Genomic DNA, 22623 nt, shown 5'->3' with positions numbered 1-22623 from the left:
CTGTGAGCCTGGGTCTTTGACATCATACTATTCTCAGACCACGTACCGAGATATTTACTTAAAAGAGAAATGAGTTTCTACATGTAAATTCTTGCTATTTTTTTCTTGTCACTGATAGCTAAACTTAAGTCTAAGTGATGTGATACCTCATTAGAGTTGTGACTGTTAAGGGAAATGATCTATGTAAGGTATAGAAGAGTGTTTGAAGTACTGCAAGTCTTTAGTAAATGTCAACTGTTATTATCAAGGGAACTAGAAAATTTTTTAAATTAAAGAAAAATACTTTAATGTTCTCTTTAGTGTTCATTTTTTTGAACATTATAACCAATGTGATGGTGTAAGGGGTATTTTGGAGTTTAGCTTTACATAGGAGAAATAATTTATAGTTCTTCTATTAGCATATATGATGTGGCTGAAGTGGGTATAAGATGGGTTCATGTATTAACAGATTGAACCAAGACAAGCTAGTTCAAACATACCAGCTGTATGATCTTGCAAAGAATTTAACATCTTCAGCCTCAGTTTCCTTATTAATAAACACTTCTCACTTTGCAGAGTGGCTGTTAGAGATTATACACATATAAAATATGAATATAAATATACATGTATATTAGACTCTCAGTAAATGGTAGTTAGTGTTGTTCCTGTGGATTAATTTATTTGATGTTTTGTAAAATGATAAATAGGTTATTAGGGGAAATTTTGATAAGTACCTTCACACAAAGGCACGTGTGCAGCTTTGCCGTCTTTAGGTAGCTGCTCCATGTGCTGGTAGCTGCTCTGTGGGTTAGTGTGAAGGGTAAAGAAGTGGAGGAACTAGAGAACAGTAAAGTTGGGCATTTACAGAAGCCATAGGGGGACATTGCTGTGCTAAACCCTAGAAAGGGTCCAAACCAAGTTCAAGTGGATCTCTAAGGACAAATTGCAGATGGCATGAACTGGCTCAGCCAACACCCTTATCAAAATTTCCTCTGTCAAATTTTCCCTTGAACCGATTTATCATTTTGCAAAATTTCCCGTAGTAATGCAGAATGAAGAAGATAAATTGAGAAACAGTTGTGTAAGTGTAGGGAAATTATCTTGGTGATTGCTTTTATCCCTACAAAATTATATTTTGCCTAAACTTTTGCTTTGAATACCAAGTATACATTTGTGTGTTTTCATTTGCTATAGAAGTATTTTGGAGAAAGAAGCAAAAATAAATATAGGTGAATAGGAAAATTTCAGCTTATCTGAACTTATTCTAATATTGAGCACAGCAATAGTTGATTATTTTAACAATTATAGTGCTACATGTTCCGGAACAGCTGATTAGGCATGTAATTCCATGATTTCTTAATTAATTTTTTTAAAATTTAGTTTTCTGTTCTTCAGTGCCCATAATAGTGCCAAGCTATTGATTATTTCAAAGCAGTGGGAAAACATGTTTATTTCTTGTATTTGAAATATTCAATACTTTATTTTCCTAAAATTCCTTCCAGATATCCTGTATGTTACCTATAATAGGAGACCTTGTTACAATGAGAATATTAATTTAATTTTTTAAAATTATGTATGAAATTATTGGCATCCTGAAAGGACTCTTTTCAAATGTATTCATAAACACTATTTCTTGACATTTTAAAACTGGGAACAACCCCCATTGCTGTATCTGTTCACGAAATACTGCCAATACTCAAATGTGTCAGTTTTACATTTGTTTGCTTTATGACAATTATTATGTTCTCATGGTAGTTCTTTATTTAATTCTCTACCTCTTCCAGGTAACCTGCAAGTCTGCACTACCTTAACAGATCCCACTCTATATCCTTCTTCTTAGCCCTGATACACACGGAATTCAAACACAATCCAGGGGGAGTACCTGGGTAGAAATTTTTTCCCAGTTCAAATTTAAAAAGTCATAAGTGAAGTAAAAATTTCCAGAAAAAGAACCATGTAAATTACTTCAAGTTTTTATAAGGAAAATAATAAAGTCTCTGTAGATCAGAGATCTTTTAACAGGGAAGGGGATTGGCAGAGGAGAGAGTAGGAGATTGAAGAATATCTCTGGAAATAGCCAAGGCTATTTTTAGTGGAACATATCTGCTGAAGAAGAAACAATAACTGACTTACACTGTTATAAGGTGTATTAATCCGTCTCTCTTGCTTAAAGCATAAATGCCTGAAACTGGGTAATTTGTAAAGAAACAGTATTATTGCTTATAATTTTGGAGGCTGGGAAGTCCAAGGTCCAGGGAACACATCTGGTGAGGTCCCTGTTCTTGGTGTTGATGACACGGAATATCACATGGCAAGAATGGCAGAAGTAGAAGGAAAGAGCTTCTCACACACTCTCCTTTTAAAGCCATCAGAACCATGATCATAATCACCATTAAACCATCAATTGATCAATCCATTCACTAGTGCATGCTCCTCATAATCTAATCACCTCTTCAAGGCCTCACCTTTCAATTACCATGATCACCCCCCAACAGTCAAAGTGGGGACCAAATCTCAATGAGTCTTGGGAGGACATTCAATCCACAGCATAAGGGGAACTTTGGGTTTATTTTTATTTTTATTTTTTTTATTTTAACTTCCCAATATACACTGTAGTTGATTTGATTTATGTAAGGAAAAAGAAAAGTACTTAAAAACTAGAAAGAGGTTTTTATGATGCTTTTGGAATCAAATTCCATAGAGCTCTTGAGAAATAATGTACATATCTCTCTGCTTAGGAAGGTTTGGGCTTTTATCCTTCCTGGAATCATAAGTATAGACTTACAAGTCCCTATTGTATCATTTTGCTCTTGTGATTCTGAAATTCTCATTAACATTGTATTCAGGCTAAGCTTATTTCTGGCTATTGGGATCCATATAAAGTGGTTATCTCCCTGTAGCTGAGCTATACCTTCCCCAGCATGTGTTTTCTTGATCAGAGAGCATGGTTAGGATTTGAAAGCTGGTGAGGAATACAGAAGACCAGGTTCAATGTTTCAGGTCTTCCTACATAAATCTTACTTGTTTTGAGAGGACAATCATTTGAACAGTGAAAAAAACATTTTGCTCTAAGCACATTACTTATTTCCTATTGAAATCACTAAATCGTTGGTCTGTCTGTAAGGCATTATAAAAGGAGGAACTGTGATGTTGAAATGTAACAGATATTTTTTATTTTTCTCTCAGTCATGACCTTGCCAACGTCCTGACTTCATCCCGGTGATACTGATTTAGATTCTGACTTTCAGAACAGTGAAAGAATAAGTTTCTGTTATATTAAGCCACCCAGTTTGTGGTAATTTCTTACAGCAGCCATATGAACCAAATGTAGAGAACTTATACAGTAACGTCACAAGTACTTACATGAGCTGTGTTTACTCAATGAGACATTCCACAAATCTTCACTTCCTTTCGCGGTCTGTATCTGCCTTTTAGAATACAAAGGCTAGTATCAACGTATTCAACCTAAGAGTCATCATTACTCTAGATAAACTTTTCTCAAACTGTCTTTCTTCTCAAATCTGCAGAAGATTGTTATGATGAAATATGTATTACAGATGTTGCCTATGTAAGGTAATGTTCTAAGCTGTTTTATCAATCTTTCCTAGCATTCATTTAGTTACCCATCAAATAACTTATAACAATTTAACAGACACCTGCTATTTGCTAACCACCACCATTGGCATTGTGGACACACAGGTTAGTGTACCTTGGTTGATTTGCACATTGGTATTCTTACTAGAAAACAATTAGAAGAAATAATTTAAATAGTCTTGAGGAGGTCACATGAAGCAAAAAAGAAAAATAAGCAAATAGTTATAGGACAATGCAACAAATGCTACCACACTTGTACATTAAAAAAAAAAAAAAAATGCTATAAGAACACTGAGGGAGCCAGTAGGGGCCTGGGGAAATCAGAGAAGGATTCTCAGAGAAAGTGCCACCGAAGGTGGAAATGGAAAGATAACTAAGCAACCCTCTGATCAAGTATATCTTCATGGACATTTGAAGGTGAGAGAGCAACACAGACAAGGTACAGGGGTATGTGAAAACTGAGTTTGGGTGTGGAACTGTTTTCTATTCTCAGAAAACTACTTCTTAGAGTGTGTGGCAGCAATAGAAAGATGGAGAAACAGAAGTTGCAGAGATTTTTTGTTTGTTTGTTTGTTTTTCAATTTGCTGAGCTCAATTACTCTTATAATTCCTTTTTTTCAGTTTTTAAATGCATAAAATAGCATTCACTTCTCTCAGAACCATTTAAATTCTATATTATTAGTGGTAACTGTTGTAGTAGTTAATACCTAAAATAATCTCTATTGTTTGTATCAAAGTCTTATAAATTGGTTTATAGAAAGAGAGCATGAATTTTTTTGTTTAAAAAAATAGATTTGCTGATATTAAGAGAATTATGAGAGACCAGTCATTGGATAAAAATTGGTTATTTGGGTGGGGGACATAGAGTTAATTGGGTGGGGGACATGGGGAATAATCACAATTGGTGGCAATGGGCATCCTGATACTATCGATCTGACCATCACATCCTAGAGACAGGTGGTGAAGGTCAGCTCTGTACCCCATAAATCTGCATAATCAATAAAATAAAATTTTTTTAAAACTTAAGTTTTTAATTCACCCCTAATTTTTCTTTTTGTATTGGTGCTCTAAATGAACTAAACTCTTCTCCCTCCCTTCCAAATGAGCATAACTTATGAAAAACAGCCACATAAATCTTCAACCTGATGTTATTAATCAACTGAGTCCTAGTTTTTTTAAAATAATTGCCAGCATCCTAAAAGTCAAGAGGACAAATATTAATGAAGTGGTTCAATCTCCTTTAGCATGTTTCTCCAACATGAATCATCACTTAACTTGTTTCTCATCAAATAAACAAAAGGATCTTATACTACTTTATTGCTATTTCCTGTTCCCAATGGCAATGGTGAGCTGGTTCCTTAATTAGATTAACATTTACTCAGAGACTACTCAAGACAGACAGGCTTCTGGCTAAAGGTAGACACCACACCCTCTATTACTCCACCAGTCTCCTGACTTTGCCCCTAGACTCATAAACCTTACTCTATGCTCCATGCTACATCGTGAGTGGTTTTTCTAAAATGCTAATCTGAATATCACTCCGATTCTTCTAATTTGTTAATAGCGTCTCATGAAGTTCAGAACTAAACTCTTTAATGCAATTTGCACTGTTCTTTGGATTCTGGCATTCTCTCTGTATTCCCTATCTCCATTTTGTGACCCTCCTCACAGCGAACTTTCTCTTCCTTTCTCTTGCTGCTCCGTTTTGTTTCCAGGCCTTCATACATGCCATGCTGTGCCTTTAACCCAGAAGACTCCTTCTCTCATTCCATCATTCTTTGTGAAACTAACTCCTGCTCCTTCTTTGAGTGTTAGTTTACTTTTCTGGAGATAATGTTCTGATTTCACACCGGTTTAGGGAGATACTCCCACCATACACTCTTATTATAGTACCCTGTAATTCCCCTTTCTTAAATATTTTTTATAGCAGTTGCCTCTTTGCTTGACTTTTTTCATCATGGCTTTTCAGGTTTTATTTCTGCCCTGTCGCTTGTGGAAGATTGTAAAACATGCTACACATTCCCCACATGCAAACCCCTTTTCAAAGTAATATTACACCTCCTCTCCTCAAGAAGTGAAATCTGTTGCTCCACTTCATTGAATCTGTGCTGAACTTATGATTTGAACTTATAAAATGCTGCAGAGATGATAAGCACCTGCCTTCAGAGGTATGGTATTATCCAGTCTCAACTCTTTCTATGCTGAGACCTCCATCTAAAGAACCCGAGGCTAGCTCCCTTGAGGATAAAAGACCCAGGGGGAGAGAGGCTCAGTGAGCACCACCTCCGCACCTGTGAATTAGAACATCGGATTCCGAACGTCTGAAGCCATTCCTGTAGTCGCCCCAAAAGTGACAGCAGCGGAATTCCCCCACAAGGAAGTGCCCCAGACCATACTGAGATGTGGCTGCTTAGGATTCCAAAGAAAGAAGTACTAAATGCCAGAGTGAACAGTCCAAAGCATGTATTAGGGAGGCTTATGTGCAGAGGGAGGCTGCAGCCTATCCCTGTGTGGACAGTGAGATAAGAGGTATTCTACCTAGGTATGTCTGCAATGAAGGAGTCCACTTATGGAGTGTATATGAAGGTTTAATGAATTTGGCTCAGAGTCGGGGCTAGTTTCTCTCAGTGTCTTGGGCAACTACCTACATGCCTTTATCAGAGCCTGGGAATGTTCAAGGCCCAGGCTTGGATTCCAGCTTACAGGGGAAAACATGCAGCTGGTCAGGTGACAAAGTGGTCAAGGCACTGTGTATTTCTCAGTCAGGACAGGAAAAAAAAAAAAAAAAAGCGGGGAAAACTTGAAGACCCTGCAACATCTGAGACTATACAACCACCGTTCAGCCTCCAGATGACTGCAGCAGCCTGAGTGACCCCAGGCAAGAAGAGTTTAAATTGCTGACCTGACCCTGAAATCATAAGTAAATACAATTATTGTTGTTGTAAGCCTCTAAGTTGTGGGGTTGTTTGTTTTGTCTCCCTATGTAACTAGTACAATTGTTGTATTCACAGTTCCTGTTGCAAATTTCCTGGCACGTGGTAGTATAAAAATCAGCTTTCTGTTTACTTCTGAGAAGTTTAGATCTTCATTTTCCGAATAAAATCTACCCTGCAATGCCAACAGCATGTGAATGTTCATGCTCACCCCTGACTTCTACTACTATCTGTTGAGAAACATGCGTTCCAAAATCTGGTGTTGTTCTCAAACTTGTGAATGACAGTTTTATTTGTGAAAAATGATATAATTTCTTCAAACATCAATGAAAGAAAAAATATGACTGTGAAAAAAAAAACAACTAGTTATTTCCAAGAAAACTAATGAATGATTTGGAAAGTGATAAAAAGTTAAAATGTTTCTGAGACGGTATCATGAGGTGCAGGAATGGCAACTATGAAGAATTTGGGGGGAAATCCCTAAATTTTGAAGAATTTTTCATTCAGATTACTTTACAAGTAATTTTTCAGTCTTTTTTCAATAAGAATTCTTAGAAGATGCATTATGGGTGGTGTTTATTCAAGAAGACTGACTCAGAAGCCCTACTCAAAAAAAAAAAAAAATAGTTTTGGCCTTCTAGCAAAAGAGTCTCAAGTAAATGTACATGTATATGCTTTAATATTAAATAGAATGTTTAAGTTATGCTAGTATCATGGTTTTATGAGTTTTACTCTCTTAAAAATTTCCAATTAATTAATTAATTGCAATCCTGTTCATATCATCTAGGATATTTGACTTACCAAATACATATCTATAAAATGAATGAATATAAGTAGAAGGAATTGGGGAGAAAAGTATAAATAGCATTCCTGGTTGGGACAAACTATGATAAAATAATTTTAGCACAAAATGCTATGGATTTCCCAAGTAATGTTTAATAACGTTGGATAGCAGAGATATAGGAGAACTGGAGTAGTGAACTGTTGCCAAAAAGGTGTATTGAAGCTCTACTGTAGAAATCTCTGAATGATTCCACAAACTACAATAAGTTTTTACCGGTTTTTGAAAAGAGGAATAAAATGACTCACCTACATTTAGAAAGATAATTCTAGCCATTATATAATGTAGGAATAGCAGAGCCAGAATATAACAGTTGACTTTTGCCACAATCCAAGTGAGACACGATGAGGAAATCCTAGGTTCAGCTACAAATGGCTGTTTCCGCAGGTGTAGCAGAATAACCCATGAAAGCAGAGGAACATATTTCTAAAGCAGAGGACCTCCGCTGTCCCTGGTCCAACACCCTTACCTCCAGGGCAGATTTGCCTTCATGGCAGGAGGGGGAGAAGCATCGGTATTGGAGAGAAATGTAATAGCTGCCTTTACTCTATCTCATTTGGCAACCCGATGTTAGCAACCGTGCAGAGTCAGAGACTCACTGCAAGTTAGAGCTGGAAGGGATTTGAGAGATCAAGCCCAAGATTCTCAATTTATTTTTTGTTGAGAGGTCTTTGTGCAGATGACTAATTAATAATATTTTAGAAACTCCCAATAGAATACAAAATCAGTATTCTAAACCTATCCAGGCAATGATCAGAAAATTAGGTAATATTGATTAAATCCGAATCCTTGATAAACCACATAGAAGTCAAACACTGTGCTCTATATTCTAGATTGAAAGAGGGTGCTAGAACTGACCCATATATTTAATAAGTGTGTGTATGTATGTAAGGGTACTTTAAAAAGTTTGTGGAAAAATAGAATTAAAAGATTATGTGAATCTGTCCATGAACTTTTTGAAGATCCTTCAAATATATGTACACACATACACACACACACATATATCCTATTCCACACATGATTCTGCACTAGGTGCTATGTGAGAGAGCAAGATGTAGAAAAACACACCATTTTAAACCATGAAACGAAGAAAAAGACAAATTAAGAACGGTTTTTAAAAGGGCATTTATGGATTATTAGCAAAGAGAACATTATATCAATTGAATCAAACATGTTGAAATTTTGCTCATATTGCTGACTAAAAAGGCAGAATACCTTTTCTCTTCTGGTATGAGATGAGACTATTAGGACTGTTGTTCTCAGGAACAATAATGGAGGTTCTCAGATATAGCAAGAAGTCAGTATGTTTTCTAATTATGAAGTTACTCACTATGGATGTTAATATCTTGGAATTTTCTTGAGCAGTGGTCTTCCCCAGATATCAAAATAATCTGAAAATTCAGTTGTCTGTATCTTGCAACAATAGGCTAGGTTCTGTCTTACAGACAAATGATTTACACGTCGAAAATTCCATTTTGAGTAGTGTACTTAATGTTTCACACTTCAGTGATTCCCAGTACTGCATTTTTCTAGCATTTAGCGATTTTATTTTTTCTACTGATGTTATTTATGAATCAAAAACCTATCTTGGCAAGGCTAGTCATTTAAAAAAGCTCACTGGAAATGGTTCAGTGTTAATTTTGTTTAGGGGTGGATTCGTAAAAGATGATAAATGCATTGTGGTATAATAACTTCATGCTTTCATCTATCATATTGTTAAATCAAATTGCAAGTGTTGCATTAATGTGATAAAATACTTTCTCCTTACTTTTTCTTTTTGTCATTTAAGAACTTAAATCAAATGAGAAAATTGGACCCAAGTAAACAAGATTGCAAAATGTTTAATCTATAGACCAATAAATTAAAGGCAAAAGATTTATCATATATCTTTGAAGTCCCAAATTATGCAGAGAATCTTAATGCTACCTTGCGTGTAGGTCAACTGTGGGAGAACAGTAGACGCTAAGGTTGAATTTAATTATGTTTAACATTTCTGATAGTCTGCATTGAAAAGTCAATTGAGGTTTGGGTCCCTCACTTCCATACCCCTGTCATCAGTCACTAGCAAGGGATATTCTTTTCTTTTAGCACAAAAGCCTTCTGCCATTGTACATGTTCTGGTTTATAAATTAAATATGTAATATTCCCTCTCAAACCTGAGCCATTATTTTGGAGACATAGTGTCCAAATATTCACAAGCAAAAGGTTCTGGAAGAAATCACTTTGGGGGGCTGGCTAGTAACCTCAGTTGGTTAGAGCACGGTGCTAACACCAAGGTGCAGAGTTTTTGATCTCTGTAGGAAGCTGTGAAAAAAAAGAAAAAAGAAAAAGAAAAAGAAATCACTCCGTAAATTTTCATTCTTCATGTGGAAGGCTTTTTATTAAACACTTTCCCTCTCCACAGGGAATACATACGGTAGGTTTTATTATTTACTCCTGCATCATATTCTGATAGAATGTCATGATGCTTCACAAGGAAATGAATTAGGTCATAACCCACATATGTAGATTCCATGAGTAGCAACGACAGGGAAAGAAAACTCATGGTTCTACAGTGAATTCATGTTAAAACATTAATTCTAATCTGCAATGCAGATATGAAAAGATAATTGACATTTGAAAAGCACAGGTTTTAGAATCAAATTAGCATGTGTTCTAACCATTGTCTTGCACACATTAGCCATATAACCTTAGGCAAGTTATCAAATCTACCTGAGGTGTTTGTAAAACACAAATAACAACCATTCCCTAAGGCTTATCTGAGGATTAACTGAGTTGTTTAATATACATGAAGTGCCTAGCATACAGTCTACCCCAAAGAAGGGAAGCTGTAAATGCTATTTCTCTTCCTCACTTTTCCTTCAGGAGGAATCACAAGATTCCTCAAAGAAAAAAGCAAATTCCCCACTGTAATGGAAGATTATGCATTACTACAACTTAGAAATTATCATTGAAATTATTGCTTCACAAGTTCAATGGCCTTTGTTTTCTTCTTTTGGTCTCAATTATATCCTGGCAACTGAAAACCATCTTGTGTACTCTTTCATTAAATGCAATAAATCGTAGTAAATTGAAGTTCATAAACAGCTGGGACCTCAAATAGAGAACATTTTAAATTCCATAAAGATTAACAGTGAAATCATCTTTAATGCTATTCTGATAGTAGTGTTCCAAAAGAGTTGATGAAGATTTAAGAAATGAAATATTTTAACACCTTCACTGTTTGTATAGCATTAATCTACTTAGGAAATATGGTCTCTCCTTTTGTATACAATCTTAAAGGTTGTGAATGAAGCGACCACTTTCACTTTCCTAATTACTGCTGTGGTTATAGACCTTTACTGTACCAGTAAGAGCATGTACTTTAACCCTTACTGCCCTTCAGGTGTGATATGTAGAAAGAAATGAAAAGAACCACATCAAATTACAGAGTGTCTACTGGATGACAAATAGGATGCCAAGGGTCTCACATGTGTTCTCTTATTTGATCTTCAGAAAACCACCTGCTTAACAGTTTGACTGACTGGAGAGAGATTTCTTGTCCTGTCCCCAAATATCAGTTATTTTATAAACCAAGGAGAGCAGTGAAAGCAACAAGGAAATAGGGAGAGAAACTGAGACTATTCTCCAGGGAAAGGGTGGGCATAATTTCACTACGTGACCCAATGCCTTTATTTAGATACTAAATTACTATCAAAGCTTAGCAAATATTTACTAAACATACGCTATGTTCGATGCACTATGCTAGGTCTGGGGATTTATACACAAGCACATCCTAATTCTTGTCATACAGTTTTAATGTCTAGGTTAGTGGATTCTAATTAAGATTTGTTTTTTATTGAAACCAGTGAGTCATCTCATTTTTAAAAGGTTCTGCAATCTTTCCTATACTACCTTATGATTCATTCCTTTAACAGTGGAATGGTATCTTTAGCTCTAACAGATGTACACATACATGCGACCAGATGTGTTAAATTGTTTAAGGTATGAATTAAAAATATTTGAATATACTCAGCATTATTACATGTGAGTGAAAAGTGATTATGTTTCCTTATAATCATTCAGTAGAAGCAAATTTATAATACTTATTGACTGTTATTTCAATTTATCTACTTTTTAATATGCTTGTGCATTGCATTGTTTGCCTACTACTTTATTCATTGTAAAACAAGTCTTTTACTTTCTTAGAACTTTTTCTCTGACATTTTCTTTTATCTTAGAAAATTACTTTATAATTGTTTCTTGTGTCCTTTCTTTGTCCCCTTCAATTATTCTTTCATTTATCATTGCTCCTTTTTTCCTTTTCTCCTTTCATATCTGCCTTATGTGCTGGCTAGATACAGGTCCTTGAAGAAAGGAATAGAAACAAACAATTAAACCAAAACACCTGCAACAACACTTCCTCTGTTCTTGTTATCTCTGTTTCTTTTAAATATTTTTTAATGCTGATTTCGTTATTTTTTCTTAAATACTATGTAGAAGAGCACATTTTTAAAAAAAATAACAGTTTCTGCAGTTACTCAACATTTTGATTATCCAGAGATACACAATCCCCCATTTGTTTTTCTTTTTTCATTTAAGTACTTCGGTTGCACAAAACATTGTAGATATAAACTGATCATGCTTCTAGTTCATGAAACAGTCATCATCCTTCCATGCAAGACAACGCTTATTATTGCGGTTGTTCATTTTTCCCCTTCCCATATTCTCAAGCCTAGTCCTCTCTTTTTCAAAGGTACCCACTCTGATGTATGTAGTATATCTTCTCTCTTCAGGGATAATAAAATGTGTATTGTCTTAAAATGATAAGCATAAATTGAGCATGTACTGTGTGCTAATATCTGATCTGAAAATTTTCATATTTAAAACCCATAACAACCCTAAGAGACAAATACTCGTAATATTATTATTACTATTTTCATCATCATTATTGTTATCTCTATTTACCTTTTTCTATGTAGACAGCAAGAGATTAACGAATTTGGCTAGCTCAAAAGCTAATATGTGGAAAATATAGCATATGAACCCAAGTAGTTTGGTTGAGAGTTTGCATTTTTAATCAATTATTCTGTATTGTACAGGTATTCTCTTTGTATTTTACTACGTAATAGCCCCAGGTATGAAACTTCTGGATGATACACATACATACCTTCATGAAGTATTGTCAGATTATTTCTAGGATGACTACACCAATTTACAGTCCCACTTCTAGTGCATGAGTCTTAACTACAGCTATACTCAGAACTTATTATTTTTGTGCTGATTTTTGTTTGTTTTTTGCAAAAGTGATGTGTGTAAAGTGGGAATTAATAGTTGTAATTTGCATTTATATCTTTTCTAGTGTGTTTCCCCTTTGGTTTCCCCTTTCCACTTTGGTTTCCCCTTCTGTGAATTTTCTATTAAAATTATTAAGTAAATACAGAGAAAGCACTTAGAGGCATTATTGATAAATAGTAAGGTCTCCACATCTGTAGTTGTTATTGTTATTATTGTTGCTATGTTTATCATATTTTTTCTATTTAATTTCCTGTGTTTTCCATAGGATTTGGAAGAGTCACCAATCCCCTGTAATTTTAGGTATTCCAAACATATTCCCTGCTCTTCTACTAATCCATTTATTTTTGTCTGTGATGCCCGTTGGTTGAGAATCTGTCATTTTGATGCAGTAAATGCATTTTTTTTCTTTTTTGTATTTATGATATACAGTCATATTTAATAAAGATTTCCTACCTCAGAATTTTTTTTAAAAAAACATTCTTATATTATTTTCTGTTATTATTGCAGGTTTTCCTTTTACATTTTGATATTTCAAACACTTAAAGTTAATTTTTATAGATGGCATGAGATGAGATATTTTTACTTCCATGTAATGAGACAACTTTCAAGCACCATTTATTAAATAGTTCATCCTTTTTCAATATATAGAATGCATGTTTCTAGGCCATCAATTATGTTACTCTGTTTGACACTAACTGCAAGAGTATAATACTGTCTTAATTAGTATGATTTTTAAAATATGCCTTAGTATCTGGAAGGGTCAGTTCCCTGTTTTGCTCTTTTACTTCAAAACTTTTATCTATTCATGATTTTTAATTAACTTTAAAAAAAAATGTGAAGTCTCTGAAAAAATCCTGAGGTTTAGGTTGGAATTGCATTAATTGATAAATAAATTTAGGGAAAACTGAGACCTTTACAATGTTAAGCCATTGAAACTGTGAGCACACAATTTCTCTATATTTAGGGAGTATTTTCATGTATTTTAATAGAGTTTTAAACTTTCATGTATGGTATTCATGTGTTTTAGATTAATATCTTTAAAAAGCTTTGTTGTAGTTTATCTTGTTGTTGCAAATTGCATCTGACATTTTTTGGTTGATAATTGCTCATATAAAATGATATTAAGTTAAGCAACCTCATCTTTTTAGCTCTAATGATTAGGTGGATGTCTTGAATTGTCTGTATAAATAATATTAATCATGGTTATTAAAAAATAGTTAAAATTTTATTTCTTAGTTCCAAACCAATATGATACATTTCTTTTTTCCTGACTTATTACATTATCTGGGCTCTACAGTTCTGTGCTAAACAGTAGTGGTGACAGAAGACAAACCTGATTCTGTTATTGATCTTAATAGATTCTCTCTAAATTTATCCATTGAGTATGATTGTACTTAGATTTTTAGTAGCATATTTATAGGATTATGAAAGTTTATTACATTTTAATTCTAACTCAGTTTTCTAATTTTGTTTTTACATCATGAAAATATTTTAACTTCATAAAATTATTTTTTTCTGCACAGATGAGATAGATGATCATGTTATTTGTATCCTTTGACTCAATGCAGATATTTAACATTTATAGATAATCTAAGGTTGAGTCATCTTTGTACTTCTGGGATAAAACATACAGCATGATGACATTTTATAAGTACACTGTTGGACTCAGCCAATCTTTCTTTTATAATTTTTAAATTTCAGTTCATTGAAATTAGCTCATGATTTGTTTATTTTTGTACTTTATCTGGTTTTGGTGTCAAGGTTATACTATTGTCATTAAAAATAGTTGATTTTCCTCTTTCAAACCTTTGGGAGAATTTGAGGGATTATCTTGAATAATTTGTTAGTATTTATCAGTAAAGTTATCCACCAGAAATGTATCTATTTTATTTAGGTTTATTTATTTGAGCTGGTGTGGCACAAGTAGACTGAACAAGGGGAAGAATGGTAGGAAAAAAGGTCAGAGAGAGAAGGGAAGGAGTGTTACAGATCATGTTGGCTGTTTCTTATTGCTTTAAGAACTTTGGATTTTTTCCTCTTGACCTATTGTTTCTTTTACCAATATATCACATCCATCTTTGTGCTTTACATCTTTTTTTGGCCTTAAATTTCTCTTTACCTGAAATAAAATGTGGGTCTTAAATTTTAAGTCACACACTTGCTGTAATTTTTTTTTTAAATATCTGTTTTACTTTTAAATCCCTACACATTTTTTTAACTATACGTGTGTATTATAGACACATATAGTTAAACTACGTTGTTAAACTACGATTTCACATAAAACGTTAATTGGAAAGTCTCTATCTTCTAATTAGTGAATTTGGTCTATTAATATTTATTTTAATTGGTATCGTGTTATTTCTGACATTCTACTTCATATTTTTATATTTACAGTACTTTTCTTCCAATAATTTTTCTTTTGATTTGATCTTCTAAAGTATCCCATTTAATTGTGCTGGCTTCAACAAAAGTATAATGCTGAAGAGTGTGGGCTATGCAGCCAGACTGCCTGGGTTGAGTTGGTCAAATTAATCAGTCTCTCTATTTTGGTATCCTCATTTTTAAATAAAAACTATCTCATTGCATTTTAGTAAGGATTAAATGAGCTAATACAAGTAACACATTGAGAAGTGTCTTCTTGCATGCTGTAAACCTACAGTCAATGTGAGCTATTATTATCATATCTCAAAATAAGAATCTTAATCTCACTTCCCTGTCTAACCTCTCTTCCTCAAAATACCCTTCTTTCCATGCAATATACGTGTACTATGTTGATAAAATTTGAAATCTTTATTCTGGATTTCTATGGATATACATCATCATTATTGTTTTTCTTTTAAACAAAAATAAATTTACTAACTTCTTTATTCACCTTATTTCTCATGTCTCATTGCTACCTCTTAGATTGATTGCTTTTGATGCTGGCAATATCTTCTAAGAGGAATTTCAAAAAGATCTCTATTGTGTACACTTTCTAAGATGCTTTATATCAGAGTAAACCTATGTTTTGGCCTCAAATTTAATTTTTTTATCTGAAAATAACATTCCTGGCTCAATGATCTTTTTCTTCAATACTGAAAATATTATTTTATTGTCTTTTTGCATTCAGTGCTATTGTTGCTATAGATATGGCTAGCTCTTACTATTTTTTTGGTGACCTACATTTACTTTTTTAAAGCTGTTATAACTAAAAATTTTGTTGATATTTATAATTTTAACCATAATATATGTACGTGTGGGTTAAAAAAAACTATTTTATTTGGTAGTTCATGAACTATTCCCATCATGTTTTATGCCTTTCTTTAATTCTAGAAGATAGAAAATTTTTGACTCATGAAAGACAGTTATTTACATTTGTACTTCTCTTATCCATGTATCTTAGTGGCTTTCAACTGGGGCAGTTTATACCCCAGGGGACATTTGTGAATGTCTGAAGACGTTTTTCGTTGTCATACATGAGGGATTACTCCTGGCATCTAGTGGGTAGCAACCAGGGATATTGCTAAACATCCTATAATGCACTAGACAGACTGGCACAAAACAAAAAGTTATCCAACCCAAATGTCAATAGTTGTAAGGTTGAGAAACCCTGATATATCTTAATTATTCACTCATTATTCAATCTTTTGATATTATTTGATCTTCCAACTGAATAGTTTCTTCTTATACTCTGTACGTTTTGCTACGCGCCCCATCTATTGAAATATGTATTTTGAAATTATATTTTTTATATCCGGTTTTCTCTTTTATCTCTTTGAAGGCATTTATTATGCCTTTTAAAATTTCCATTTTACCATAATAATTTTGATTTGTGTAATGTACTTTTTTTTTACTTAAAAAAAATAATTAAAGTGCTCACACCTCTCAGATGCTTTACATTTCTTTCTTGTGATTCCATCCTTTATTCACATAAGAATAACAGATGTTTGGCTTACTGGTACACGGGTTGGGAAGGTAGAGAGGGAGAGGAACAAAATCCTCAGTGCCAGCTTTCATTCCCTTAAGTGAGGTGGGGACTTAGGGGGTACTGTAGCTTTCCTTTTATTTGACGCAATCCTTCCTTTTGCACACCCTCACTTTAAGGCAAGTTCCTTTATACCTTGGAAATTCACAATATATCCATCACAGGCATTCATGTGGTGGCCAGCCAGTCTTTAATATAATTGCTTACTAATGGAGTCAAGGTGAGAAATAGGAAAAGTACAAGGAGAGAATATTTAGGGACTGGACAGTCCCATTATGGTCACTACAGAGTATGTTCACTAAGTGGGGGAAAAATAAGCTCACTACTAGAAAGCTGTCCTCCAATTCCGCTCATACTGTCCACCTAGTTCTGGTCCTTTCCAATTTTGTTTTGCAATTTGCTGTATCTGGTACCTTAAATGTAAGAGAGATAATCATTTTCTTAAGCATAAAAGGAACTGGATAGTAGATAAAAACTACTTTCAAGGTGTGCAACCAAGAGATATACTGGTTTGAAATTTAAAGATGAGCCAGCATTTAAATTTGAGCCTTGGTACAACAGGCAGAACTAAGGGAAGAAAGAATAATGGCCAAAAGGTCATGCGACAATAGAAAATGTTAGCAATCAGTTATCATGTCTTGCTAATTCTACCTTTTAAAATATATCCCAATATATTCACATATTTTTATTCCGATTGACACTAGCCTAATTTAGACCACTTACATATTTTACCTGAAATAAAAGATAGACTCCTAACTCATTTTTTCCCCTCTGGTCTGGCTGTCCCCTCTACCTTCCCACTTATCGTCCACACTGCCACCGGCATGTTCTTTCTGATGTGCACATTTCATCACGTCACTCTCTTTTGTAAAACCTTCCAATATCTTTCCTTTGTCCTGAAGTACAAACCTGTTCTAGCATAACATGCCGCTGGTATAAACACTTTTTGCTGCCTCTACTGCCTCTCTTTGCCCTCTTCACCTTTGTCACTCTGGATTTATCAGGCTTCTTAATTTATCATTTTCTTCTCTTCTTTGATATTTATGTTCTTTTCCTTCAGCACTTTGTTCCTCACTCACCTCCCCTGGCAATTGCTTACTCATCCTTGGACTCTGAGTTTAAATGCAGGAAGCACTCCATGATGAAAACAAGTATATTGCCTTTTTATAATAATTTATCACAATGTAAAGCAGCTTTCCATTTCCATTTGTTTTTCTCTTCCCTTTTTTAAAGTACAAGATTTGTGAGGACAGGGACTCAATCTTATTATCCCAAGCACCAAACATGTTGGCTGTAACATAGCTGGGTATATGAATGAGCAAAAAATGAAACAAATGTCAAAAAAACTGCATATGAGTGCTACTATGCAATAAATATGTTGTGCTTGCCTGCTTATTTTTCTTTGTAAGAATGTGCTTCAGTGACTAAATAAGAAAAATTGATCCCAAGCAATTTCTTGATGAAAACTAGATATAAAATATTTATTCCATATCAGTAGTGCATTATATTAACTTTCTATTCTCAGTTTTGCTTCTTTGGAATATTGCATTTACGTGGCTGCTGGAGCTTATCTTTTAAACAGATGATTGTGCAGCTCATAAACGTGGCTGAGGATCTCTGGAGGCTACTCCTAAGGTAGTACACTTCCTAAACCCCTGTCAACACACAGAGATAATTATTTGTGTGATTTATGTGCTTGCAAAGTACCTTTGTTCAAGATAACCTCTTCCAATCACTTTTATTATGTAACTGTCAAAGCGTCTTGAGAATTGGGTCTATCTCAGCCTCCACGGATCCTCCTTTGGTTTACTTACAGGCCTGATAATTTATTTGATTTTTTAAAATATAGGTCCAAGTGTTGCCTTTTTCCCCCTTGGTTCTGGACAATTTTATGGGCAAACTGAGTGGTCTGGTTTGGGTTAAGAAGTAAACTTCTTAGAATTTTCTGTTGTTAAAAATGCCTAGAGTGTTGCATTCTTAGAATATGATTTAGACTTCCACCAAAATGACAATAGAAAAAAAAAACACATTAAAACTCTTCTAACCTTGAATTGAAAAAAAAGAAGTATGTAGAAATAACTATTTATGTGAATAAATGGCATTTAAATAAAATACTGGATGTATATGTATTATTCAAAGGTTAATACAAACATAGTGCTATTTTGAGTAAGAATTATTCAAAGTAATACAACAATTCATGTTCCTCAAAGGAAAAAACCTTTGCTTTTATAGGCATTTTCCACCAAATAAAAGAAAATGTCCTAACAAATATTGTTTGCAATACATTGCATTTCAAAGAAACAATAACAAACCATTTGCAGTTTCATTTTATGTGTATTGTTACTCCACTTTGCAACCCAAACCATAAAAATGCATTTTAAATGCTGTTAAAGTTAACCTTCCTTTATGTTTTGCATTATCCATGTTGAGATTTTTATCTTTATTCTATTTTGCTTTTCTCTTTCCTCCTAATTCCAGATGAAGTTATGTTAACGTGTTGAGTATAACATTATTTATGACAACCATTTTACATCAAGGCTGTATGTCATTATACTTTGCCACATTCTTTAATTTAATGGATTGCTCTTAAAGTTTTGCAAAACTCAGAAATTCAATCAAATGAAAAGTATATTTAAATTAAATATGAGAATTTGAATCCTAGTGTGACATTAGCTTCTTAATGAACCTGGACATTTAGAAATTACAAGGTTTTTCTACTATGTTAGAAGACAAGAAACGAAAATGTTAGGTCGTCACTTCCTATGTTTAGGTACCTATTTTGGAAAAAATTGTTTAGTATTCTCAATTGTTATATCTTAAGGTAACCAGAGTTGATGGGAAATTTCATTTTTTTTTTTTAGATTTTAAACTTAGATAAAGAATTGTTTTGTTTGCTGATGGGATGTAGACTCATGTAATAAGAGCTACTATTCATTCACATCCATGGGTAAGCTGGACGCTTTTTATCAACATGATCTCTAAATCTCCCATTTTCCTTCTGATAATAGTAGCATACTAGTTTTGTAAAGGAGGAGACTGAAGTTTTGGTGAGGTAAATGACTATATCAGATTAAAACAGCTAATAAGTAGTGGTTCTGTGGCAGGAAAAACATGTTGATAATTTCTGACATGATCCAACTCCTTTAATCAAACAGTCATCAGCTCTCTTATCCTGAAGCACAAAAATCAAACTTTATTGTCAAAAGGAGAATTGTCCCTCATCACGAACTTAACAAAAGTGTCTGGTCTTCACTACTAATTGGCTGTTTTAAGAAACATATTTAATAATATATAAAAGATAAATACTCTTAAGATAACTATTTTCCCAAGTGATTTCAAGCATTTATTTTTACTGATCTATATAATTTCACTGATCATCGTTAAGCATTTCTATGTTTTGGAAAAGCTATGACACTGTTTAATCCCTGAATCAAAAGAAATAGTAAAGTAACTTTAACATTAAAGCATAAAGGTAAATGTAGTACTGAGTTACTTTATCTATTATGGCTCTTGACATTATGTCCCACTTATGACCCTTCTGTCAACATTTGTTAAAATTTCCATAAGCACATATATATATATACACACACACACACATATATATGTACATTTATGATTGGTTGCTTCTACCTCTTTTTGAAAACACATATATTTGAAAATTGTAGAGGAATTCACTTTTAATTTCCAAATCTTTGGAAAGAAAACTAGAAGAAAAAAAAAATGATCTTTTCTGATGCACAACAGCCAAATGTTCAAAATCTTTCTGTGAGTGAAATTTTCAACCCCCACCTCTGCCACATTAGGAAAATTGTCTTGATTTAGTAAACGATGCCAAACAAAAGCCAGTTACTTCTCAGGCATATAGTTCTAAATCGAGTACTTCATTTTGTATGCATACACATATGGCTGGCTTTTATTTTTGCTAGTGGTAGGAAAGAGCTTTCCTCAAAATTGAGTACAGTAAGTACTATCCACACTATTATAGTACTAAATCAAATCTTGGCTATCTTAAATTTAACATTCACAGTTCAATTGTTTGTGTGAGACTTGAACGTTTACGTGTTATTATTTGTGATTGTCATACACTCAGCTTTCAATCTAGTGTGCTATAGGAGCATTAGGCACAAAGCAGGCATTTACCTAAAGAATGAAGACTGACAGCTGCCCAACATAAGCACATGCATCTATATGAGTCTTTATTGTTTCTTACCTATCTTTGGGTGTAAGAAATTCTCTTGTAAAGTACTAAAATCTCCTTTTTCTTGTGAAAAAGAAATGCCCTGGAAAAATTTGAAAGCCAATCATTATTTGGAAATGGTAAGATAAAGGAGCATATTACTACAAAATGACATTTGCAAATCTAGGAATGGGCAAAAATTTGGGGATATTATCCTTCTGGAATGTGATTGACTTTATTTTGATAAGATCCTAAAAGCGTATGATAACCTGTGTGGGAGATCTAAACTTACTTTTTATTAGCTTTGCATGACCATAGGCTAGTGACTTAAAATTTCCTTAACTCAGTTCCTTGTTCTTTACAATAGTGAAAATGACATCTTTGCCAATTTTGCAAGTGTTTTCTAACATTTAGTTATTTCTGCTATTTTAATTTTTTCTAATTTCTTCTTCAAGTATTCAAATTTTATATCTAACAAAGTTTTTTTAATATATCAGAATATGCTAAAGAGCAAATTCAAACACTTCACAGTAAATCCCCCCTACACAAATGTATCTAATCATAATAAAATGTCAATATATAACTCTGCCATCTGGAATCATACTCTAATATTATATTCCAAATAAAGAGAAAATGGCCACACTTTGTTCTATAATGTGAATTATTTGCCAGATAATAAGTACTCACTAATCAATGGCTTCACATTTACAAGGGAAAAAGTGGACACTGGTAGCATTTATGTGACAGTAGAAACTTGACCTTCTTTCCATTTCTTTTGTTTACATCAATGTTTTTATTTATAAGTGTGTACTGATATCTCCTGTCTAGGATTCAGCCAGCTAGTCAGCTAGTAAGGTTTGTCTTTGATTCTGTATAATTTTTAGTTTACTTCTCCTCACCTACATGCCAGAACACAACATTAAATGCTGGTTGGCCCATCTTTAACTATCAGGCCCACGAATGGAGTTAATCATGAGGCAGTAGAGTATAGTTGTACCTCTGTATTATAATCTCTCTTTGAAAGGTCCCCAACATCTGCCATAGCCACTTTCTGCTCCTATGCACCCAATTCAGCTCAGCATTAAATGAGGCTGGAGAAGAGTCAGCAATGAATAAACTAAACAGCCCCATCAAATGTGACCAGAACTAGAATGCAAGTCCCACCAGGTCATGATTTGCTGGTTCAGACAGAGAACTGTGCATGGAAAATGGTTAGGTGTTAAAAAAGATTTAAATAACAAAATCACTTTCAAGTAATTCAATAGGTAAGATTTCAACTAGTTGATTTGTATCTTTTATAAGTTTATATTATTAATAATACAATAGTAATATTTTACTTTAAATAGTCTTTAAGAAGGCTGAAATACTTTTTTATTCTTAGAGTATCTCTGCTTACTGACCGCAGAAGGAGAGACTACTTATAAAGACTACTTATAAACAAAAACCTAACACTAGAACCAGATAACTTTTCAATATGTCATACATCAGATTTTTGATTCTTTAAGAACATCATGTGTATACATATTTGGTATGCATAAACATATTTTTATCACTTTGTTGTTTAAATAAACTTACCAACTAATCTTTGGAACTTGAAATAAATTTTTTTTAAGCTGTTTGTTTATTTTTATTGGTTATGAATATCCATGGGGTACAAAGCAAATTGTCACCACTTGTGCCTAAGATGTGATGGCCAGATCCATGCTGGCAGCATGCCATTACCACAAATTTTGATTATACCCCCTGTCCCCCACCCAATTATCCCTGACCTCCCTCCCCATCCCCCTTCGCCCACTCCACTTTGTATCCCTAAGTATGATCTCTCCCTCTGCAAATCTAATGCACCACTGTGGTCTTT

Source organism: Cynocephalus volans, chromosome 16 (genome assembly GCF_027409185.1).
Source record: "Cynocephalus volans isolate mCynVol1 chromosome 16, mCynVol1.pri, whole genome shotgun sequence".
NCBI classification, from domain to species: Eukaryota; Metazoa; Chordata; class Mammalia; order Dermoptera; family Cynocephalidae; genus Cynocephalus; species Cynocephalus volans.
Note: the sequence above shows the minus strand (reverse complement) of the source record.